The sequence below is a fragment of the Chiroxiphia lanceolata genome, chromosome 12, assembly GCF_009829145.1.
Source record: "Chiroxiphia lanceolata isolate bChiLan1 chromosome 12, bChiLan1.pri, whole genome shotgun sequence".
Taxonomy (NCBI): Eukaryota; Metazoa; Chordata; class Aves; order Passeriformes; family Pipridae; genus Chiroxiphia; species Chiroxiphia lanceolata.
In genome coordinates, this window is record NC_045648.1 from 2,052,984 (window position 1) to 2,078,970 (window position 25,987).

The window sequence follows — 25,987 nt, forward strand, 5'->3', positions numbered from 1 at the left end:
ATGTCAGCTGTATCAATACAAAGACACACAGGTAAGAGATGGCACCAAAACAGGAAGAAAAAAGACTGATTCTGTTCTGCAAGAACTCATTTGCCTCAGTGTTCAACAGGCAAACGTGAAGGTCCTTCTCAGTGAGGTGCCAGGGAAATGTGGGGCCAAACATGACATCACCCACCCCAACCAAAAACTGAAGATGAAAGTTGTGCTGGTCTCAGGGACCAGTCACTCACCAGGGAGCCGCTGGTGTTCTGTGCACGCCTTCCCGGAGGATCCAAAAATAACAGTTTTCCATGGAGCAGAGGTTCCTGTAGTGCTCCTGCTTTTCCTTCCAGCAGTGTTGCAATCCAGCGTGCCAGCCCTGGGTGATGAGGTCATCTGACAGTGTAATTTGTAGTATTTTACTCTGTCAAAACTGATCTTCGGATTTCTATGGCAACGAGATCCAAACAGAAGATGGAGCAGACGGAATGAGTCTCTCCCTGCCACCACCCAGATTTTTATATAAATATATATGTATATATATAAAGCATTACACACATATATATAAAGTTAACATCCATGATTCATCATTAAATTACGTTAGAAAACTGGCACTGGCGAAATAACAGCACAGAGGGATAATATTAAACAAAAAAAAGGGTAATAAATGTGCAAACTGACATCAATAAAAGATTAAAAAAAGGTAATTGTTCAACTCTCAAGCACCTGGAAACAGAGTATGTCTTTCCCATTAAATCCAGGAAAGGCACATCCTAACCATTCCTGGTTGGGATGGAGGGAAGGGAATACTGGCTCTGCTGCCATGAGGTGAAGAACATGATACCTTCCCCCCAGAGAAAATCACCCTTCAACTACTGCTGGTAACATGTTCCTGCTTAGGAGAGCCTAAACTGCTACTAAGCTTGGCTTTAGAAGTTCTTATGCAACAGTCTTACACTTCTGTCAATTTATTTTAGTGTCCTGGTAGGAGCTGAGCTGGGTCCAGACACTGTGAATACAAAACATCCAGGAACACTCTGGATGTGGAACCCAATCCCATTTCCAGTCAACTCCTGGGACTGACAGCAACACCACTCAGCCCCTCTCTTTGAAACCAAGACTGGGCTGTTCAAAAGGTGGGATAAAAAGCTTGATTTTCCTCCAGATCACTTCTCCTTAACATCAGAGAGGCTTCTGAGCACTTCCCAGGAGAGCTCAGTGAGGTCCTGAACACACTTTCTAATATTCCATGCAAATCCCAGAATAGCCACACGGGTCTAACTTGGGCTTTAAGGAGAGGATGAACCTCTCCTAACCTGTGGAAAGTCCCTGCCTCCAGAAATCTGCACAGTGTCCAAGAACAATTTCCTGCCTCCTGTGCAGTGTCACTTCACAGCCCCCAGGGTAAAAACATGGGACAGCTTTGGGCACATCCCTGAAGTGGGAGAGAGGGAATTCCTGAGAGGGTGCTCCAGCTGGGAAGAGGGTGGTACAGGGTGATACACTCACTTTTGTTGTGCTGGATCCCTGTAGGTCCAGCTGTGGGTTTGCTGCTGGTTGCCATCCATGGAGGCCACCATGTGCCTGCTTCCCAAGCATCCTGGATCAGCCATGGGATGGGATTGTGGCTGGAATTCATTCTCAAGGCCAACTGCCACTGCCTGTTAAGAAAAAGAGAGAATGTTAAGTTAGAGAAATACTGGTCATTTAAATTAAAAAACCCTCTCAAAAGCAGGATACTTCTCTGATCACAAGCTCTCCATCAGTTTATGTATGATGCACAAAAATTCCTGGAAACCCAGGAATAAAATGGTGTGCAGGCACAATTGGAAGCACAGGAATGCTTCCACAGCTTACTCACCCTCCTAAAATTAAACACACCAGAGTCTTTCACCTGAGTAAAGACCCTGATGCCACAAAGAACATCCACTCTATGGGATTCCCTTGAGTAATGACAGTGAATTTAACCCTGGAGGAAGCTGAAATAGGGATTAGACTGAATTCAGATGCTTCTGTAACAACTTCTGTCTATGGTTGGTCTTGTAATATTGGCATATCTTACAACTGACACGGACCTTGGCGTGTCCTCAGATGAATAGATTCATAAAAATGCACACAATGAGCTGTTACCACTTTTTAACTTCAAAAAAAATTCCTTGCTCCATTGCTGCAGCAGGAGAGGCAAAATGCTTCTTTAGGCAAGAGTGTTTAAGTACAAAACTAAATGAAACTGTGGATTTCTTCCTCATTATCACCAGTTTGTGACTGTCAGAGAAGATGTACCTTTTCCACGTGAAACCCCTCATCACCCCTTCCCATAAAGGCAATCAACACTGAACTTAAAAGTTCCTGTCTGCATCCAGTTTGCAGGCTTTGAAACGGAGCCCTGCACGAGGCACATCAGAAACACCGGAGGAAATTGGAGATAAAAAAAAAGATTTTAAAATAAACCCAGCCTTTACGCCTCCCAGATGGGAAGCTTGGAGCGGCGAGGGCAGGAAACGGCCGGGTATTTAAGCTGATTACCCAAGCAAAGCCCTCTCTGCCTTTTCAGCAGCGCCATCGGAATTAATTGGAGTGCGGAGCAGGGGGAGATGTTAGGAGCGGGGGAGATGTCAGGAGCGGGGGGAGATGTCAGGAGCGGTGCGGGGTGTTAGTGATGGCTGGCTGGAGAGGGTTGGGGCTGTTAATTGGGGCTCAGGGCCCTGCTGGCTCTCCCAGCCCAGGTGGCCTCGCTGGCCGCGCTGTCGGGGCCGCTCAGCGCCCGCTCGGCTGCGCCGGGACGGGGCACGGGCCCGAACATCCCCCCGGCTCGCCCAGCCCGGCAACCCGGGAACCAGCCGGGATCTTAACGTTTGTCCCAGGAATTCCCACCAAGAAAAGTGTTCTGGGCCGCGCTGCCCTCGTGGACACGGATCTGATGGTGCTTTGGCCTCATTGCCGGGGCTCTGCTCTCTCTGCTCTCCCCCCTCCCGGCCTCTGCTCTCCCCCCTCCCGGGCTCTGCTCCCAGGGGTGTTCTCTCTCATCCACGCAAAAATCACAGCTCCTCACTCACCCTTGCACACAACCGCAGAGACAAATAATATTATCACAGAGGGAAGAGCCAGAATTAGAAAGGAAATACTGCAACGTTTAGATTTAATCTGGTGAGCGCTGGATCCTGATTCGCTCTGACGTTAAAGCTCAAGAGCACGTTTAGCCAGGGCAAAATGCATTACTGGGTTTTACATGAGAAGGAAATAAGTCTGATGTTTCACGGGCTGCATTATTTGCTGTTGAAATCCTAATGACTGCCCACAATCCACACCTACACTGTGCCTAATGAATTGGGTTTAAATTTCACAAAGCTTCAGCAACACATCAGTTGATCGTCCTTGCTTCTGGCACTCCAACAAAGAGGAGTTTTGTAGTAGAAAAGAAGAGAAAACTGACAAGAATTAAAAAAGAAAGATGTTTCAAATGGAACACTCATTTCTCTTCACTGCATTTCATGGCAGTATTTTTAAAATAAGCATCTTTTTAAAAAAATATTTTTTTAACAGGTAAATGCTCAAACACCACGAGCAGGATTGGTATCACTGGTTTTCAAGATCCACAGTTAATTATCCACAGGCAAATATGGAGCAAGGTTTCTCAAAGGCTTTCACCTGCTCAAGTCTCAGGAAGTTCTGATTTGCCAAATAAAACACTGAATTGATGCTCCACGTGAAACAGAGGCTGAATCAACACGAGTTCTACAAGTGGCTTAACCCAACCTTCTGCTTTCTTCTCACTCACATCCACAAGGTGCCATCGCTTCCCTCCCACCACCTCCTGCTTTTTGATGGTCACAGGAATTAAATCCCTGCAGCCTCCTCCCTGATGATTCTCTCTCCCATCAGCTGGCAAAGTGGGTCCCTTGGGATGGCAGTGCAGCCCTCCCTGGGTAACACCCTGGAATGGCAGGCTCCACACAGACCTTCCCATGGAACACATCCAGGCCCAGTGTGTTTTCCAGCCATGGCTCTCCATCAGCATTCCCAGTGCTCTCCCAACAGGACAGAGCACACTCCATTTCACACACTCATGGAATAGTTTGGGTTGGAAGGGACCTTCAAAAGGCCATCCAGTCCCACCTCCCTGCCATGGGCAGGGACACCTTCCACCAGATCCTATCCAACAATCCCCATCCAACCTGGCCTTGGACATTTCCAGGGATCCAAGGGCAGCCACAGCTTCTCTGGGCAACCTGTGCCAGTGTTTTACCACCCCCAGAGTAAAAGCTTCCTTCTGATAATTAACCTAAGAACTGCACCTCTGTGCAGCTCATAGGAGGAATTTATAGTTGAGGTGGGAGGCACAACGTGTGGCTGTGCCTTCCTCAGCCCAGGGTATCCCAATAAAACCCCACGACAGGGTTTCCAGCTTAACTTGGGTTTTACTTGGACTTGTGTTCATCTAAACACATTTCCTTCGTGCAGCAACAGGAATGAATGTACCTAAAAAGAAACCAGACACATAAAACAAGCTGCTAACTCCTCCTCACATGTGCACACACGATGCCAATTCCCAGAAGCTGCTGACTCCATGAATCCAGTTCTACAAACCCAACAGAGGCTTGCAGGGTCTGTAACTATCTGCAATTTCAAGGCAGATACATGTTATGTAAACTCCAATTTTGCAACATTATTGCTGTGTGTTATTTCATGCCAAGTCGCTCTTTACATGGAAAGCAAACATCGTTCAATTGTTGTGTTTTTTTTTTAAAAAGCAAATAAAGTTTACAGTTCTGCTTGGCCTCACGTTTGTTTATAAACAGGGGGGCAGCCTGAGCCTCCTCACAATGGGGATGGCAGAAAAAAAACCCTCCTCGAGCTGAACAGGAGCCAAAGCGTGTTCTCAGCAAGAGAGGGGCTCCATCTGAGCGTGGCCCTGGGGTCTGGTGGGGAGATGGGGATTTAACACCAGGTTATCTGAGAGCAGACAGCAATAATTCCCTTACTTGAAGGGAAATTGTAGTGATGACAGACCCAAACTTCTCATTTGAGACAGAGAGAAGAAGGGCAATGTCACAGACTGTGTCTTGGCAGGCTCAGAGCAGAGATCAGGAGCAGCTTTTCCAGCAGGAAGGTGGTGCAGCCCCAGGACAGGTCCCAGAGAGGCAGAGGGCTGCAGTTCCTGGAAGTGTTTCGTGCCAAACATTTGACATTTTGGCACTTTCAGTGATAAAGTACGTCGGGAAAAGGTCCTTGACAAGGCATTGGAGGAACCACAGATGTTTGGCCCTTCTCAAAAGCATCTGTTCATCTTTTTCAAACACCCAAACACCTTTAAAACCCATAAAGTGCCTAATTACTATGGCTCCACACTCTGCATCCCTGGAATATCAGACCATTTTTGGGTTCCATTCCCTTATTCTGATTGTTTATTCCCTATGGATACAGATTTAGGAGTAAAAGTGCAGGATCTGTTCATGTAACTTCCATCACAAGAGCAAACTCCACATATTTGAAAAGATTATCAGTCAACTACAGTTCTTTCCACTGTAGAAACAGTACTCAGTAAGATAAACAAAGAAATTCCCATGCACTGAAAAGGAAAACCTATTAACTGATTAAACATGTGAATCAGTTGATAAACTGGTTATCAAAGTTCTGAAAACATTTTTAACAATGACCCTTCCTGCCATGTTTAACAATGACCCATAAAAGCTAGAATAATTCAGCCCTTTGCAGGAAACCAGCTGGAGAGAAAACAGAAAGGATTTCTGACCCAAGAAGCTGCAGCTACACCGAGCTGACAAATTTAGACACTAATTATGAGGAAATTAGTGACAGACATTTTAAATAGCAATTAAAGCTTCAAACAAGGTTTTTTTCAAAGGTTTCTAACTCTTTTCAGCACACAGAAAAAAATTGCCAGCTTTATCCCACCTGATGGATGTTTGTAGCTCAGGCTTTTCAGGTAAAAACCCCAAACACTCCTTAATTTTCAGGACAAGTTGAAGATCTGGAAGCAGAATAGGAATGCAAATCTCTGGGTTTTATTTACAGCTGGTCATGCAGATCCCATCTCAGTAAAAACTCCACCTCAAAACTATTTGCAGTCATGCAAAAGCAGAACGTGGCACAGACTAATAACCAGATTTCACTTGATGGAGAATCTGATTTTACTCCTTAGGACAGTTAGAAAAACAAGTGAGTGGAAAAAACTGATAGAGCTGGTCTTTGGGATGGTTGAAAACTCCTTTTAGACAAGTCCAGAGCCACAGAAGAGCTCAGAGCAAGCAAAGTTTGGGTGCCAGATGAGGACATCCCAACTGTTCACACGTAAAGCATGGACAGGACCTGCTGCATTTAAACAAAGTGCCAGCCATGAACTCCAGGTGGAGATTTACATTTCCCAAAATTCAGAGAAACATTCAGACCTGAGACACTTTTCAGACCATTCTACAGCAATGCCTGACATCAGTTCCCCTTCCTCATAATCTCTGTATCAGCCACATTAACCAAAATATATCCAATTCCAACCCCTGCACGGCTTCATGGCAAGGAAATTGTTCACAGCTTTCTTTTTCTTGATCAGAAAAGTCTGTCTGGATAAAAGGCAACATCACAAGTCAGAGAAATCTCAGAATTCAAGATATTTCCACCAGGGTCTTGCGCACCAAGTTAGCCAAGATTTTGACAGAAAGGTTTTCAATCAATTAAGGAGTTTTTAAGAAGTTGCAGCAAAAGATTCAAGCTTTCTAAAACAGTCAGTATTTAAACATTTGGCTTTCTAATGACCTTAAAACAATCCAGTCTTTTTAAAAAAAACTCACCTCTCAGCCTTCTCCTAAGCTGAAATAATAAGCCAATATTCTATTTTCATTCCAGAAACACAACATTTAAAAGCAATCAGACGAGGCACTTGTTAACAGAGGAGCATAAATAAAAAGAAAATGACCAGAGGTTTTTAATTTTGAAAAGTCTGCTGCCATTTGTAGCAACATCATCTCACAAAAGCAGGGCCTGCTCATGGTGTAGGACTGGATTTATTTGGCTACAACCCTGTTCTCAGTAAGCACTGATGGCTCTGCTTTTGGAAGAGGAAGAAAACGAGAAGTTCAGTGTTATTTTGAAAGGGTTTAAATGTATTCCAAGACTATAATGGCTTTGGAATATGGCTGAGCCCCTGCAGACCCAGCGTGTGGGAGGACACTCAGCACCTCTCTGTGAAGTTCCCCAAATCTAAAAAGACATGAATTCACCAAGGATCTGATAGCTGTAATTTGAAAAAGATGTAGAAGCTCCCCAGTTCATATAATTAAGGTCATGCTGCACTTCTTTGGTCTCCAGACACAAAGCACAAGCAGGACAGGACGTTCTCCCCATCATCTTCCTCCCTCTGCCCCCTCCTCCCAGTGGGAGCTGCTGCTTCAGAGAGGGTTTAACTGTGTGGGAACAGAACATCAGAACAAGTCCTGGCTTAGACAGTTCCTCCTTCTCTGCCTGGACTCTCTGTAAAGCAGAAATGCACTTACAAAAATCTAAAATATCCCTTCAAAGGAGACGAAGCAGAAAAATTTAACAGCCAGTTGTGCAACCTTTCCTTTCTCCTGCTTCTCCCACGCTTTGGAGCAGCCCCTCTGAGCCCAGCACTGGCATTTTGGTAAAAACCCAACCCTACTTTGCACAGAAACTGCTTGGTTTCAAATGTTTCAGTTACCAGATACCTTGAAGAACTTTAAAGTTTTCACCTGGTGAGAGCACAGAACTTTAAGTCACCTCTCTCCAGACAGCCCAGAACCAAGGTGCCCAGGGTGATCTCCAAGAGTTTCTAGTGCCTGTTAACAAATAGTTGGTTACCTATAAACACAATTATAGCTACAGCTACTTTACACATCTCAGTTGTGTCAGTATTCAATTAAATGGGTTTTCTACTCTAATTGTTGCAGTTATCCATGGTATACACTCTGCTCTTCTTCTAGGGTTGAACTCTGAGTGGAGCTGTAAAAGCACAATGAAGTGATGCTGAGATTCATGGTCCAGGCTTTCCAAAAAAAGCTCCTTTGCAGCCCATGCTCACTTCGTGCAACAACAGCAACATTTTCCAAACCCGTTTCAAGCTCTGCAGCTGAAGGCAAAGGTATAAGATAAATAACACACAGGTCTGGTCCTCCCTAGAGCTCAGGCTGGATCAAAGGCAGCAGGTCTGGTGTGCCAGGACTTCCTGCAGCTCCTCTTTGCAACTGGGAATTCCTGACAGCTTCAGGGAGGGTGTTTTGTTGTTCATACACAGGCTGGCTCAGCATCTGCAGCATCAGACACCCCTTGTGTGTTCCCATGGAATGCCTGGATCTCTGTGGATGGGATAAGCTGAATTCCCACCAGGTTCAGCCCACTTGGTGCCCTTCCTAAGTGGGAGGTTTGAGGACAGGACCTTTTTGGGCAGGGATCATTCCTTTGCTACCAGACACTGTTTTCCAGAGCAGAATCCCATCCCTGACATGGGTTCTACCCTCCTGTCACAGGAGTACAAGTGTGTCCCACTCATTCCCAGCTCCGAGGGGAAGCAGGTTGGATGAGAATTAAAATATTTCATGATGCAAACTGTGACTGCAATCCTCAGTTAGAACATGCAAATTACTCAATTAACAGTAAAAGCTGACTGAGCAATCTCCAGATTAGTGCAGCCCTGGCCAGGGTAGGAACTGTGCTCGGGGGAGGGAATGACAGCAAAACTCCTTCAGCTCACAGTGAAATATGCAACTCTTTGCACTGCTGAGGCAATTTTTCAAATTGAATAATTCCACGAAATTGCCACAGACTGATAAAACAAAGCAACTGTGTCAAATCTGCAGTTTCACTGAAAGAGCTGGAGGGGGAAAAAAGAGGTTAACAACGACCCCGTCTGGCTCAGAATGTCTTTGTATAAAAATAAACACGTGTTAGGAAAAAAAAAAAGAAAAGAAAAAAATCTCTGTCTGTAACATTATAGTTTTCAAAGATTGTGCAGCCAGGAATTACAGATAAGCCCTCTTAAGACATAAAGAAAAATCTTTTGCTAGTGGTCGAGCCTCTCGAAGCAGCTCCTCCCTGTCCTTGCAGCAATAAGCTGTCAGGCAGACAGACAAGCAGCTCAGTGCTTCCAGGCTCAGCCACATGAACTCCTGTTAACCTGCATTACGTGGAATTGTTGCTGTTGCACAGAGTTCTCTGTGTCAAGTGCTTGTAGAGGACACAAGGAAAAATCTCTCCCTGTGACACATGAGGGAATGGCCACACTGTCCTGAGGAATGCTGAAGCAAGCACTGAATTGGTATGGAGGAGTCACTCCTGGAAACTTCCCAGCCGGTCAGTAAATTCAGGAATGGGAAGATATGTCATTTCACTTTAATAACAGCCATGTTTACACCACACTTTGCTGGAGTCTGAGAGCTGACGTGAACCATTTCTCTGTGATCACACACTGGGGCTCGGACAGGCAGCGGGGCTGGGGATGAGCTGCTCCAAAGAGACACCCTGACAAATCCAAGGGGATATGGCAGGAGCAGCTTCAGGATACAACTGCAACATTTCCATCCTCCAGTCACTGCAGCTGGCTGAGCTGAAGCAGATGGGAACACACCTGTAATGCTCCTGGACACAAAGCACCACAGCAGGGCCAGAATTTGGGACCTGGCTGCAAAGCCCATTCCACAGCACCTGGAATTCCCTGCCCCCCTCCCTCAGGCCCTGCAAAGATGCACCTTTAAGCTGCAGCAGAAGTGAGGGTGAGGGGAGGCACAGACAGCTCTCAGCAGAGAAATCTGAAAGGCAATCAGCAGGAAGAGCCATCCAACGTGAAGGAAAGCATTTGCACAACAAGCAGTGGCTCCAAGCCAGCCCTTAATAATTTCTGCTAGAAATGAGAAAAAGGTGGCAGAAAGACTCTGGCACAGCCTTCCAACAGGATGGGAGAAACCACACAAAAATGTTACTGTGGTTTTAAAATGGTTGTTTATAATTCACAGACAAGATGAGAGGCTGTAGTGACCTGTAACTGGACTTTCTCAGTTCTTAGCCTGGACTTCTGCTTTGTGTTCCCCCAAATTCCCCCTTTTTTCCAACCAGGGTGATATTCTGGCATTTTGTTTAATGCCATGAGCTACAAGGGTATCACTAAAATTATGATGTGGGAGGACAAGCTCTGATTGCCAGAGGGATGATGTGTTTACCTGGGTTTGTTCTCTTGTGGGTGTTGCTCCTGGACAGGCAGCTCTGATAAAACTCTGCAAGCAAAGGGCAGCACATCAGCATTTATTGCTGAGCAGGGAATTATGAAGGACCCTCCAGGTTTCATAAAAGCACAGTGGCAGCTGAAGGTGCTTTCATTCCCTTGGGTTTCATTGCAGGCACTGCAGTGTGCCTCCCTCACCTCCAGCATCTGCTCTCACACACAGAGCCCGGGGGGATTGCAGGGATTGCAGGGCCTGGGGGCTCAGCCCAGGGTCAAATGTTTGCTGCTGACAGCCAGAGCCAAGCAGAGCTCACTCAACCTGAGCTCTTGGGCAGCAGGGCAGGAGCTGGGCTCTGCCAAACTGCTTCCAGAAAAGCCCCGATTGAAAGGGATCTTCCCTGGGAAATGCTGAAAGACACACACATGGAAACCCCTGAATCCATGGAATTGCACAGGCAAAAGGTAGGAAGCAGCCTGGGCTTTGTAACTCTCTGCTTGTTCTCAGCCAAGGACCACACTGGTTTAATGTGTTCCAGGGAAAATGCCCTTCCCACAGGATCCACACACGGCCCCACTCCAGGCCAGCCTGATTTCATTGGAGCTGAGTGGGCTGGAGAATCCTTTAGAGCTGCAGGAACCTGAAATCCATGCAAGGATCCATGGAATTGCATCCAATGGCTTTTGCTTCCCCATTTTTTCTCCTGTTCAAATAAAACTTGCTCTAAGATTGAGCCATCAGGCTTGTTGTGACTCAGGGTGTCAAATGATGTCCTATTCCCTGCACTGCTTCATTCCATCCTCATCTTGGGACACTTCTGCTGGAGATGCTCTGGGGGGTGTGGCTAACAGGAAAAGAAACAAAACACACACATATTCCCAATCCAGCTATTCTTGTGGCATCCCCAACAGTGGAGGCTGTATTGGGACAGCCTGTGCACAACCTGCTTAAACCCATCTGATGCAAATCCCCCAGGAGATGCCATGTAAAGCTCCAGGTTTAGTACAAGGCAAAGATCCCACTGCTCAGAACATGAGAAGAGAAGAAGGGAAGGATTAAGCACTGGTAATGCCTGTCAGTCTCCTTTACTTTCCTGGCACTGCTGTCCTTTCATGTGGCAGTTTGTTTTCCTGCAGAATTAATTCAGAAACACATCTCTCCAAACATCTGGAAAGCATCCACTTGCTCTGCCCCCCAGAGCAGGATGCAGAGGCCAGGGGATTGTGTGTGAACCCCACCAAGGCCACGTTTGTGGATTCCCTCTGTCCCCTCTAGAGGCTTCAGAGCTCAACCTGAGCACCTGTCACTGCCTCGTGAGAGAATCCCACAACTCCAAGGCTTTGGTGCCCTGTCCCTGCCAGCTGGGCCTCCTTCACCCTTCCCAGTCCACACATCACCCTGGGATGGAAGAACTCCCGACATATACGATCACATGACTAAATCTGGAGACAAAGAACAAGCAGCAGCTCCCTCCTGGTGACTGGGCACTAATTCTGGTGCAGAACCAGCTCTTTCCTCAGCCCTGCTCAAAGCCCTCTGGCAGCAAGAAGAGCAGGGATCTCCTTAAGGCAAGCAAGGAGCTGCAGCATCTTCCTGCTCTTCCAGCAGCCCAGCAACCACCAACATTCCTGTAAGACATCCACACTCCTGCCCCTGTCAAGTGTGGATTTAGGTACCTTTTCCATCCTAATTCCAGCATCCTTGCTGGCTGAGAGCTGCAGGAAGCTCGATCTGCACACAGGACAAGGGCCCATCTTGAGTGACACCCACCCAAATGGTTTCACCTTCATTCCAAGACACATTTCAGCCTGCAGTGACCCTACTTCTTCAAATCCTCTTGGAAAAAGGACAGGACAGTGTTTCTTCCACACAGTAACCACTGGAATTCACCATCCAACAGTCCTCTTTTGTAATGCAAGAGCTGTAACAACCCACAGCAACCAAGATTCAGGATAGGACAGCATTCACCAACCATTTCATTGAATTGAATGTGTATGAGCAGCAAAAGGAAACATCAACAAATTCCAGATGCAGAATGTAATTATGTTGGGATGGCAGCATGTTTCATATTGTTTTCTATACGAAAAAAAAAAAAGTCATCATTAAAGCAGTGGAATTTCAGTAAACTATGTTTTGGGTTACAGCCCAGAATAGTTACACTTGGCAGTTCAGAGGCATGGGTAAAATATTCCAAGGGTCATAAATCCTTGGCTTTAATTTGTAGATATAGGTTACAGCTTTAGTATCACTGCAAGGGGGTAAATCATGCTCCCACCTCAGCACTTGCCAAAGGGCACTGGACCAAGCCTTCAGCTCCATTGGGCAGCTTTAGGAAAAGCTCACACCAGAGTGTTCCCATGGCACTCAGATACTCTGTATTCCCAGCTGAAGGCTCCCTGGCTGGAAAGAGGCTCTGTAGCCCCTGTTTTTAACTCCTCCTGCATGGTGGTGTCCTGGGAAGGATGAATACCTGGAGCTGGGCTGGATGTGGGCAGAGTGACTCCTCTCTCACATCAGGTTACATCAAGTATCTCAGTCCTGCAGACTCAGGATGAGGCAGTTTGGAACTGTTGGGGACAAACTGTAAAACCAAAAATCCAGGAGCATTCAGTGACCTATAAATAATTTCATTTAATTTGCATTCTATGGAACAAGTTAAAGACTTCCAGTAGCACAGGCCTACGAAAAAACAGCTCATAATGTCTGCAAAGAGCTGCTTGAATCAGATCTGTCCCATGTCAGACACCTCACCTGATGTTTCTTTCAGAGCTGGGATTTTTGCTGTGCTAAATTAAGAGTTACAAAAATTGGTGCACAAGACTGGTGCTGGTTTGTACAACAAAGGCCTCACAATTCAGATCTCATATCGTGCCACAGAAGGGTAATAAAGTTCCAGGATGAAGCACAAACCTGTCTCGAGAGACTGTTCCCTACACTTAGCACCAATTAGTCCCATTCTGTTAAAAGCCTTTGCTACAACAAAGCCCTGACACAGCTAAAATAAAGTTAATTCAGAGGTTACAACTTCAGTGGCCAATCAAAGGCTGAGCACGAGGGGCCACAACATGAAAAATTAAGCATATGCTTAAGACACACCTGAGGAAATTCCATTGAAGTCAGTGGGACTTCCAAAGTGTTCCAAAGTAGATCCAAATTACAGAGCCAGGGAGTTGCTTGTAACAGTGTGAAGGGTGACGTCAGGGAAAAATCATTCCTCTTTCTGCCAGGCCTCAGCCACTGCTGGGTTGATCTCAGCTCATTTTGTACCAACTGCATAATTATTCCATTCATATTCCCTCTCAAAAGTATTTCCTGAAGTCTTTTCTTTGGAAATTGTGTGAGTTTTGGAGCACCAGAGCATATTCTGCAGCGCTGTGCTGTGCATGGAAACCCTATTTCCCACCAGAATTTGGGACCTGCGTTTCCACAGGGTGAGAAGAGAGCAATGCTTTGGTGTAGGACACAGCCTTTGGTTTCCAGTCAAACAAGATTATGGAGAGGCTTTTTTTAAAGAGCAAAAACCCAAACCAAACTAAACATCTCCTGCTTTGTGTGCCCTGCCACACCTCTATGGAGATTGGGCACTCCTGGTTTCTCCAAGACATTCCAGTTGACACCTGGGTTACCCTGGCTCTCCCAGAGTTCCAAATTTCTGGAGAAAGGGAGTCCCTTAGAACCTCACCAGACTTCATTTGTTTCTTTGAGCTCATGCTCACCCACAGCAGCTCTACAAACACAGCCTGAGGTTGAGTCGGACTCCTCCAAGCCACCAGTCCCAGCATTGTCCCAAAGAGCACCAGGAATTTGAGTGTCTTGTCTCCTTGCTGCTTGTTTTCACTGACAGCCTCCCACTAAACTACAGCAACATCCAACAACCAGGTCACCAGCTGACATCCAGAAATTAGAGAGCAGCTCCACTCCCACTGCTGAGCCAAACCCCACAATGAAGTGCTGGCCCAGATCAAAAATTCTCCCAGAAAGGCAGAAAATTGTGCCCTTGTGTCTCATGGTCTTGCAGTGGCTCCATCTCAGAGGGTTTGGAGGTTTGTGCTGGGCTGTGCCAGACAGTGAATCTTTAGTGGAGACAACCCTTCTGCTTCTCTAGAGAGATCTCCTCTCCTGAAAACTGTCCTACACAAACCCCAGTTGTCCTGCAGCCCAGCCTGCCAGGCCAAATGCATCTCCTCCAATAAATGTTCTGAAAGAAAGCTGAAAAATAAGTAAAGACATTTCCAATAAATCCAGATTCATATATAATACATGTTAAACTGCAGATGCCAGAGGAATGTAAAATGCTCTGCTAATGGAAGAATTCAAGGAAAAAGCCAGAGTTTAACATGTAAAGAATGCAATATCCTGCAAAGTCTGCAGATCCATGGCTGAGTGGACAACCCAAATGACTGGGTGCGCAGGAGGATGTGCAGAAACCCAAGAGCTGGTTGTATTTTTATGTTCCTGACTCCCTCAGTGACTATAATGTCTCACTGTTTGGGTTCTCACAGACCCAGATCCTTCAACATCTTTGAATCTCTGAGGCTTGGGACTACTAGGATGATGCACAACACCCCTGGTCAGAAACCAGGCACTGAACGTTCCCAAACAACACTTGTGTGCTTGGAACAGGAAAAGAGATTGATACAAAGAGGCAGGAGAACACAAGGAACTGCTTCAGCTCAGGAGGACAGGAATGTTGGCAACCCAGCTTTATCAACCGAGCCAACCAAACCCACAGGAGTCAGAGGAGGATGAGCCCCCTCAGTGCCAAGATCACCCCACAGCAACAACCCACTGCAAAGAAACTGGGAAGATGTTCCTGGAATAGTTTGGGCTGGAAGGGACCTTAAAGCTCACCTCGTTCCACCCCCTGCCATGGGCAGGGACACCTCCCACTAGCCCAGGTTGCTCCAGGCCCCGTCCAAGCTTGGACACTTCCAGGGATGGGGCAGCCACAGCTTCCCTGGGTATTCAAACGCTGGGAAAAGCCAAGCAGGAATTGCACACAACACAAGGAGGGAGGTTTAAGTGGCTGTGCCTGCAAATCCAGGCGGGCATTTGCCCCAGCAAAGGTCAAAAGCAGGACACAAAGCACTGGAAAAGGTCTGTGCATCTCAGCTCACATCCAGCCCGCAACAACCTCTTTTTTGTCTCTTATTTACATCTTTATCTGAATAGAAACACAGTAAATGAGGTTGGGTGAAAATGGTAAACAAGAATTGCAGCTGTAAGCTTTGAATATTTGGGTGATCTGTGTTCTGATAGTGCTGCTGTGAATTGTGCCCCTCGGTTATTTCTGGAGGCAGAGTTTATAAACAGGGAACCTACAACAATGTTCCTGAATCCCCCCGCCCGCTTAGGAAAGTGAAGGATCACCTAAATTTAAAGCAATATATTTAAAACACTAAGAATCATTTCCTGGAGTGTTACCTAGTTTGTTTAAACTTTTTTTTTTTTTTTTTAACAAAAAGTCCAAGCTGTGAATGTTTGTTTCTCGCTTTTATGTTTCAATTGTACTTATTTCTGTGCTCGCAGCAGTGGAAGAACAGAACTTTTATTTTTGCAACAGCCCTTTCAGAAGGGGAAGTCACTTCTGCTCCTTATTGTGTGTGTTTTCAACTAAGGACCATGAGATATGAGAAAGTGGACCACAAAATGATAACAAAGATTAATTTTAAAGGGGTTTTTTGATATGCATTAATGAGTAACTTGCCCCCATGTTCAGATATGCTTGATTATGAGAAGCACATGATGCCCATTCCAATTTTTTTTGATAAGTTTCAGACTTCCCTAAATTCTTCAATTCCCTAATCTAAATGTCTGGAGACTTTAAAGTCTCCCTCCCACAGCTTCCCCCAGGGATATTTCCTAAGGCACCGAGAATGAAAAGATAAGCATTCCTTGGTGGTGTTCATATTGTTTCATTTTCCCCCAATTTTCAAAGAAATCTGTAAGTTAATGGGAATGCCTCCCTCTCAGGGAGAACACTCATTCCCATAGACAGAGATGGCAAAACAAGCAAGGAAATAATTCCTGAGGTTGTCCTGTGCAGAGCCAGGAGCTGGACTTTGATGGTGCTTGTGGGTCTCTTCCAACTCGGGATATTCTGTGATCCTGAATAAAAATCAAACTAATAAGAATCAAACCCCAGAAACTGTGTTCACAGTGCCACCCTAAGCTTTTGATTTTCAAGGTGTTTACCGCCTGAAGTGGAACCCCAAAAATCCAACTGAGTTTCAGCCCTGCTTTCACTAAGACCGAAATTACTTTTTCAAGGTTTTCCTTTGGGATTTAAAGGTAAGAGATGCAAAGCCACGACCTGGAACGAGGATAAAGGTCTGTTGCACAGTGCAGAGGAGCAGCAGGGATTGTCCCTCCCTCGTGATTCCTTCAGCAGATGTTCCTCCCCTGGCGAGGAGGACTCTGGGCTAAGCCCCATGAAGACCCTCCTTCCTTTAAAAGCCCAAATGCAGCTGTGGTTGGGCCACCTCCCCCATGAGATTGACCCCTGGCCCTGCCCCACTCCAGCCCTCCTTCCCCAGGGACAGCCAGGCCAGGGTAGTGTTTCGTGGCTGCCATTCCAAAGCAAGAGCTGGAAATCCAAGAGTCTTGACTCAATAAATAAAATTCCAGCCCCGTTCACAGCCCCTACAGCTCAGCTTACAGGGAGAGCTGACAGAGTTTTCTCCCAGCTCAGGGGCTCCAGTGAGTTACAGCGATGAGGGAAGACCCAAGGATGTTGATTAATAGATATTGTAACCTACAAAAAAAAGAGGCCCAAAATTCACAGCCATTCCAGCAGTCAGGAAAAGCAGGAGGGCAGGGCTGAGAGGCACCAGAGCTGGGTATCAGTGACAACCTGCCCAGACCAAGTAACACTCTGTTCTCTGCAAATCCAGGAACAACTCAGGGCAGAAAAATTCTAAATATGAGCACTTCCAAGTGCACAGAGACAACTTCCAACTGCACCCACTGCTGGGCATGGGCTGGATTTGAGGGGCTGGCCAGAAGATGGAAATCCCTTATTGTTCTGTAATTTTTTTTTCTTGAACTCATCAGCAGAAGCACTGGTTGGGCTTCTCATGGGTTTGGTCCTAGAGTTTCAGGGCTAAAATATAAAAGAATCTTCAGACACTGGGTAAAATAAAAGCCTGGTGTGGTCCAGCTGGGGAGGCCAAGAGCTGACCATGGGAGGTTTGGGAATGGACAAACAGCTGTCCTGAGTGATGTTGGTGAGCATGGGAAGGGACTGGGAGACCTTCTGAAGAACTTCCCAACCCCTTCTTCCAATTCCCTGAGTGTTTTCATGTTACCAGCTGTGTTGTCAAGCTTTGGAATAGCTGTCCAGGGAAACAGTGGAATCACCACCCCTGGAAGTGTTGTGTGTGGCACTTGAGGACATGGTTTGATGCTGGACATGGTGGTGGTGCTGAGTTGACCGTTGGAATTGATGATCTTAAAGGTCTTTTCCAACCCTGACAACTCTGTGATTCCATGATTAATTTGATTCCTGTTCTTCCCTAATTTTACAATATCAAACACACCTCCAACATCCTCAAGTTCACCGACCACTGACAGAATTGCTCCTAAATCATCTAAAAACCAGGTATCCTCCAGCAGACACTCCCAGTGAAGAAAGAGCACATCCAACCCTGTCAGAAATGACCTGTGAGCCTCAGCCACCCCAGCAGAGCACCCAGCCCATGGCTGTTCCAGATCCCTCCCCAGAAAGTCAGACGGCTCCGAGGAGCAGTTGTTCCGAATTCCAGACGAGCGGCTCGTTCTGGCACCATGACAATGCAATAAACACACATTTCAAAGCCACTTTCCTCAGGTTCCTCTCTTGTTCACTGGACAGTTGCCAGAAGGAATAAAAATGTTACCCAGGGGTGAGCTCTCTGAAGGCATCAGGGGCTGGAGCTGAACTTCTGCGCTGATGGATCTCACAGAGCCTCAATTAGGAGTTTGCCAGGAATTCTGAACTTATGGAAAACAAGGGGATTTTTTTTTTAAATTATTAGATCAAGCAAAATACAATTAGTGCTCCAACACTGTGACTGGAGATTTCTTAAAAGGAAAGGAGAAAAAAAGGAATCAGAACTAAACCAAAGGCCACGTTCGCAGTAACCATCAGTCAGCTGTTAAATGAAACCTGCTCTTCCTTTCAGATCAGCTCCTGTCTAGTGGTCCATAATTAATATTGATTTGAAGGCAGCTGCCCAAGGGATCCAGAACAAGTGAGTGCAGCACGTGCTGACACATGAACTATCATAATGGCCAGTTTGCATCCCAGCTTGAATGAATACCTATCAGGAGGGAAGGGTTTCCCCCTCAGACTTCCAAAAGGTGAAATTCTAATTTCACCAGATTTCAGACACTGGAAAAATGGAAAAGATATTTGAGGAAAACGGAAAGCCCTGATCTATTTTTTTCAACTGCTTTAATCAGTTTTTTATGTCAAGCCAAGACTGAGAGTCTCAAAGAAGGAATTCCTTGCTGAAAGTCAATGGACTAAAGGATGGCATCAAAACCTGCATTCCTGGGTGGGGTTTGTGCCCATATTCCACAGGCCAGAGACCTCCCAGTGCCAGCAGGGGAAGAGGTCAGGCTGTAACCCAGGATTTTAGCAACCTGAACTTCATTTCTTGCCCTGCCACAAACTTTCCCTGAGACACAGAGCAAGTGTTTGTGGTTTACTTTCATACCTGTGAAATGGGGGTTACAGGTTCACCTCAAACAGGCACAGAAAGGACAAAAACTGAAGAGTTTAGGAAAATTAGGCCTCTGACAGAAGAGTGAGAAGATCACAACCCTCTGCAGCTCAGAAACTTCAACACACTCAGTGTTTTTAACCAGTGTTTTGCTTCATAAACACAAACAGCCATTTCCTCAGAGGGAGAAACGTGGGGGGCAAAAAAAAGGTTTCTCAATTGCCCTCATGAAGTCTCATTCCTCAGAGCCACACCAGAGGGCTGAGAGGAAGGAGGGAGCCCTTCTTGCTGCCTCTGTCCCTCCTTCCCTCTCCAGCTGGAAGGTTCAGGGGAAGGGTAGGAACGTGCTTGGGTTGAGAAGAGCCTAAAGTGAGAATTAAAAATTGCTTGCACAAGGAAAGCAGCTGCTGTGAGAGAGAGAGAGAGATTTCCACCTTGCACTGGGCTTTCTTTCATCTCTCTGATGACTCCTGCAAGGAGCAGCACCAGAACTGGGGAGAATTCCTGCCCTGGCAGCTTTGCCACACCAGAATGTCAACTCCTGACATGGAACTGCTCTGAGGATGCAAGGGGAGGTCACTAAAACAGAGAGGAACATTACATAATGCAGTGGGACCCGTGCTCATGACCAGGCTGGGAGCTGGAAAGATTCCCTGTGTTTCCGTAAAACATCCCATTTCCCTCTATACAATCCTATCGCAGGAAACAAACACAACAAAACAAAATCTATTAATTGTAGGCTCGGAGACTAAAGAAGGAAATGACAAGTTATATTAAGAAAAAGAGGGTGGCACTTTAAAGAAGGAAAAAACCCCAAGATGTCCCCAATTACTAAAATGTGTCCCTTTTGGTGCTGAAGCAAAACTGAAACAATTCTAGAAATGCTCCTTTTCCTCCAACTTATTTTTAAATTAGAATGCTGAACGATGGGTTTATCTCAATTAGAAAAATAAGGATTAATCACAGAAATTATTAACATATTTCAACGAGATTATTTAATCTCCTTAAACTGTTTGTTTTCAAGTCTGAAACAGTTTAAAGCTCCCTGTGCAAATAGTGGGCTTCCAAGCATCCTGCTGAATTCAAGAGCCCAGAAAGGCATCATTAGAAATAACACATTGTTTGCATTTTTCATAAAGACATCAAGTGTATTTCATCCCTGTGAAACCCGATCTCCCCCGGGGGAATTGGGGATGAGCAAAACCAGAACAAGTGGAAGTTTAATTTTTTTTTAAATGCCGAGAAGCCAACGGGTTAAGCTCTCAATTTATCTTTGTTTCTCCAAAGATACAACTCTCTCGCAGAGACATTAAGAGCCCAGACCACACCTGGGTTTCTTTAGCGGTGGCCCGGCTGGAAATATTTGTCAGGCATTGTGTCAGATCCCAGAGCACATTCCTGCACTTTATGATTAACCTTTAAGGAGATTACGTTGGGAAAAGGCTGAGAGTGACATTCACCCCGAGCTGAGGGTGTTCAGGCTGCCAGGGTTTGCCCTTGGAGTTCCAAACAAAGCCCGAGGCAGACGCGGAACGAGCGTCCGTAGGAAACAGAACCCGCGGCCAAGCGCTGAAAACCAGCCAGGAACGTTCTGATATTTAGACAGGAGTAAATTCAATACCCATAGGAAAGGGGGAAAAAAAAGACAGATGAGAGAAAGCGACCCTTCTAATCAGATCTGGTCACGGGGATGAGCAGATCAGCTGCAGGGGAGTAAAACCTGCCCAGAAGGTGGATTCACACTGCAAACAGATCCCTCCTGCCCCCACACATCTCCAACAGGTTCTGCCATCTCTGCTGGGCTTGGCATTGCCCCAGCCCATTCCTCCTGACAGGGTTTGCTCCCTGGATCCATGTCAGCTGGGGCAACTCCAGCCTTGTTTCATTGAGAGTTTATCTGGGAGACTCAAGCAAAAGTCAGAGCCTGCCTGAGTCTGGGCACTTGGCCAAATCTGCGGAGACAAAGAACTTTGTCCAGCACAATGCTAATAAATGATTACACCCTCCTTTTACAAAACATTAATTCACTTGACTCGGGCCACAGGATTCCTTTTCCAAGTATACAGGAGGGGTTTAAAGAAAAAAACATTCCCATTGCAAAGTAACTGCACCAGACCTGATCAAACACATTTTCCCACTGTGCACTGAACAGGCTCCCTCACCCCACACCGGCCATTCCACAGCAAATGAAGTGGTGGGAGAGATGCAAAAGCAAATGTAATCCGGGTGTTTTGGAGGAAAAGTGTCAGGAGCACAAGGCAAAGGCTCTGCCACGTTCCCTGGTGCTTGGCATGTGCATTGTCCATCACCAGGAGAAGGTGATCCCTCAACACCCAGCTCCTATTATTCTGGTTAAGCACTGGCTGTGGAACTGCTGTCCCATCCCAGGGCTCTGACTTGGACCTCTGCCCAAGCCACATGTTTTTTCCCTTAAATCCTTGCTGCAAACTAATGCAGAAGCGGTTCCAGAGCCCCCAGCCCGGCTCTGCAGTCCCTGGAGGGGAGGGTGACAGAGCTGCTGAGTGACAGGGCTGCAACCAGCAGCCCTTGGGATGCAAACCCTCCCGAGCTCCGCGGCCCTCCAAGCCCTGGGAGAACATTCCATGTTGTTGAGCACCATCTGCTGGTACCTTGGCCACGGACACACGTGCAGCCACCTCCACCTGAGGCTGCTCTTGTGAAAGGAAGGACAAGAAGAGCTACCTTTTTCCCTTGGAAGTTTTTGTTATTCTTACAACAGTCCTGCAGTCTCAGAGCCTGGCTTGGTTTCTCAGGGCTGGTGTTGATGCCAACAGTGTTTCTACCCCTGTCTGGATCAGCTTCACCTTTATTTGGAATTTATTCCCTCATCTAAAAGTCCATCATTTGAGGGTCAACATTTAGCAGCCCAGTCTCACACATAAAATGCAGGATGCCCTCCTGAGAACAAAGATTTTCCCCAAAGTCCTGGAAAGGACTTCAGGTCTTTCAGGACAACCACAGGTTGCATGATTTCATCTCCATCCCCGTGTCTGATTTCTGTTGCTTCTTGACGAGGACAAGGAAAATTTTACAGTTCACTACAAACAAATTTTCAATTCTACTTTGATATCATTTTTTTTGTTAAAGGCCTCGGGTATTTCTTGTGTGGTTCAGAAGGATTCCCTGCCTGAAATCATGGAAAAACCTCTGATCACAAACAGTTGTGGACCAGTTATTGAATAGAAGGTTTCACACTTCTGTAACAAGGACAATGTTTGGTTTAAAGGTGAAAACACTGTAACAGGGGTTTGTTTGAATGCTCCAGGCTCTGCAGAGTCCCAGTTCCTCCTGATGGGTTCCCACTTTCCACACTGCTCCCCAGCCCTTGGAATGCAGCGAGCTGGAAGCCACTGTCCATGAGTTCACCAGGAGTCTGGAAACTCCACGTGGGAGCACAGGATTAACCCCTGTCTGTGCTTCCTAAAGCATCTGATAGTCAGGAACATCTGGCATTGCCACAGTGCAGACCTTTCCTACCACCAAACCATCAAACTCAGCCCTCTCAGGCAGAAGGGAATTAGGGATACTGGGTCTCTCCCAGGCTCACTCGTGGGTTTTGGGGAGTTGTGGGGTTTTGATTAATTACAAAGACTTTAGATCAAGTAAATATTTGGAGCTTACACACGTTCTTTCCTTGTTGAGTGACTTCTCAATACCTGGACTTTCTGAAGTTGTTTCTGTCAACATCAAGGATTTCTGGGTTTTTTTCTTTCTTTTTTTTTTTAAATAAATTCCAAAAATCCTTGAAAAACACTAAGACAAAGGCATGACTCACATTCAGAATTTCCTGTTGTTTTTTTTGTTTTTTTTTTTTTTTTTTAAATGGCCAGGATGTCATTGGACAGCTTGTCCTAAAATAAACTGATTACAATGATTTTAAAAGGCCAGGGATGTAGAAGGTTTAAAGCAGCAATTCTGCCCCGTGAGCCCCTTTCAGCAGCAGTGCTGGGAGTGGGGCCCCCAGGGGAATCACTGGGACTTCTGCAGGTCCAAGATTCTCAGAAATGGGCTTTAAAGGTCCAGTTCTCACAAGGCTTACAAGGCTGTTCCTGTAAAGCAACAATCAACTGAAAAAAAAAACCCAAACCCAACTGCAAAAATCAGAAAAGCACGTCCAGGTTTGTCCTCCTGGGAGATACCATGGCAGCTCTATAGGGTGGGGAGTTCACAGGGACACCGAGGGCTGGGAAGCTCCTTTTTCCCTGGAACAGGTACTCTGGGAATGAGGAGGAATGCCCAGTCTGGGTCACTTCACCCCCTGCCCCAGGTCAGAGGCAGGACACAGCTCTGTCTCCCAGTGCCACGTTCCCGGCTCTGGAGCAGCAGGAACTGTTCTCTCTCCTGGGCTGCCAGGACAGGGCAGATGGAGATAAATGGGAAGGAACCACACCAGCAAAAGGTTAAACAGGGAGGAATTGGTTGGGGATGGCCCTTGGAAGTGCCCCAGGAGCACATGCCCGACAGGGCTCCTTTGGGAAGTTGAGGCAGTCGCGCTCCTTCAGGCACAGGAACTGCAGAAGGGAATTCTGGGGTTTTCTCAGGCTCTCACATTCACCCAAAGCATTTCTCTCTTGGAGAAATGTTCTATTTGTTCATTACATGTGGGGGACTTGTGCTGCCCAGAAAGGCTGGATTTGAAAGCCATATGCTCCCTAAATGCACTGGGATAACGTGGATGATCTGTTGGATATTTCATCAGCTTTGTGCAGCTCCAAAGGGGGAGAGGCCACAGCAAACTCCATAAAACTTCAGAATCCTGTGGGAGAGGAGTGGTGGGGAGAGAAGGAGGCAACAAATCAGGAAAGTACTGGGGAAAGTAATACAAAAACACGTTATGAAACTCAGTTTTGGTGAGGCAGAGGGGTCAGCAGGTGAGCAAATGCCTTGGTGACACACACACAGAGATTTTGCAACTGCACAGCAAAGCCTTGGTACAGATTACAAAAGGCTGGAAGGCAAGAGAGCCTGTTCCTTGATCCATCCTGAACTGGAGCTGTTCCCAGAGCAAGAATCAGGGAACCAGCTGAACACAGGATGCTCAGACAGGAGCAGCCTCGCTTTGCTCAGCTCTTGATCTGAGACAACAACAAAACAGGGAGGGAGGTGGTAAAGCTGGGACTTGGGAGCACAGCCTGGATGAGTCATTCCCCAAAAAGAATATTTCCAAGTCTCCCAGCTGAGGAGCAGCCAGCCAAGAGACTCCTGCTTGTCAGAAATTTAGTATACAAGGAATAAAAGTTTGTTATGGAGTTGCATATGGCACTACATCTGCAAATATTTTACATTTTCAAATGTTTAGAGAATTACAGAAATACTAACTCCTCCAGCCTCCCTGTAAATGTTCTGAACACATTTTATAGGAGCAGCAGAGGCAGAAAAGTAGCTTTCTCCAAAGCCAGACAGTCAGTAGCAGTTTTGAAGAGATGCAGAGCTAAAAAGCATTGCAGAAGATTTAAGAATGCTCATTTCATGGCACACATAGATTTCCTTCAGCAGCATTCACCTCCACTTTGATGGTTTGGGGATTATTATATATTTTTAATTAAAATTCCATCCCATAATTGTGCAAAAGAGATTGGTGGCACCACCACCTTTACACCAGCTCTGATAAAGCAGATAAAAGAGAAACCTTTAGTTATTTTTGGATACTTATTATTTCTGCATCCATCTCATATTAATGTTGACAATGAATGTTATGTTGAGAAAACCAAGGACTTTGTAGAGGATTAATAATGAAACATCCAGAGCAAAGACTCCTTCTGAAATCCTGATTTAAACTCTTCCTACTTAAAAATTCAGGACACAGGATCCCCATTGAGCAGTTTAGTTGCTCAATCAAGTACTGCAAGAACCAAATGATGAAAGAAAGAGAAAGCAGAAAGCTTAAGAACATTTTATGGGCTCTAATCTGTTCCCAGGAAATTATTCCTGCCCAGTAAATAAGAGTAAACCAACAAAAATGAAATTCTGTCAAAGAATAATCTATAAAGAGGAGAAAAAGTCAGGAAATCAGTGACTGCAGGCTCTGGTCAGGAGTTCCTGGCTCCCATTCCCCAGCTCTGTCTCCTAAACCACATTGGTTTCTGCCACACAAACTCCAGATGGAAAAGGCTCAGCTTTGGGTCTCCTGGTTAAACAAAAGCTGCAGCCCAGGGACTGGGAACATTCCTGTTGGGGTTTTGGCATCTCAGCTCTCATCCATGTGCACACCCCCATCAATAAATAAGGACTGGCACCTCAGGGAACAGCCAAAAAACTCCAGAGTGGTGCTGTTATTGCAGCCACATCACCCTGGAGCTGCAGAGAACTTCCCTCCCTTTCTCCCTCCCTCCCCTTTCCTCGCTCTGAGCACAGATGGCCAAACCCAGGCGTGGCTTTCAGGCCTTCCAACTCCTGCCCATGGATGTAACCAAGTGTTTGTATGTTTGTAAAGGACACAGGAACTGATACAACACATCTGCTCCCACAACACTGCTGCTTTCATCTCGTGGAGTTTTGGCTTCTCGGAGAGGAAGTAATTGGCTGTTAATTATGGGGGCTGAGAACTGGGCACATCACAGCACTGGCTTTGCAGGCATGATTCATGACAGCATCATTTCTCAGCAGCTGTCAGCAGCAAGGGCTCAGCACTTACAAGAAACTATTATAATATTATACCAGCAAAGGATGAAGACAAATGCTGTGCACAGCTGAGAAAGCAGCAAACAAAATATTTTCTTAAAACCTTTATTCGATCGAGAATCGACTTGAAACACGCTGTTTCTCGGGAGAGATAAACAACAACCCTGCCAGCGTGGCTTCCCAGCCTGTGAAACTGAAATCCAAACGCCTCAGATGTCCTCCCCAGAGCTGGATGAAAAATGAAAGCCCCTTTTCTCATTAATAGCTGGAAATTTTAAACTCCTTCTTAATACTCCCCAGCCTGTCTCCGTTCCCATGTCTTTCTTGTCTTGTGCTGAAATTGTTTGCTCCTTGGGGAAGACATTTTGATTTGTTATCTTCATATAGGCCTTAGGAGATCTGGCCAAAATCCAGCCCTGAAGTATTTAAACCCAGGCAAACAATCAACCTGCATCAGCTCAGGAGTCCACACAGAGCAGC

The 25,987-nt window shown here is 46.1% G+C and overlaps 1 protein-coding gene across 2 annotated transcripts in view; it reads right to left on the bottom strand.

The window, feature by feature from the left end:
- Positions 1–290: 290 nt before the first annotated feature.
- Positions 291–25,987, bottom strand: part of ZWILCH (zwilch kinetochore protein) — a 67,944-nt gene continuing 42,247 nt past the window's right edge. For both annotated transcript variants that reach the window (XR_004359236.1, XR_004359235.1), the window contains 2 exons: positions 1,489–1,640; positions 291–427 (listed from right to left, as the gene is read on the bottom strand). The gene's annotated coding sequence lies outside the window, so the exon portion shown is untranslated. The remainder of the gene's footprint in view (positions 428–1,488; positions 1,641–25,987) is intronic.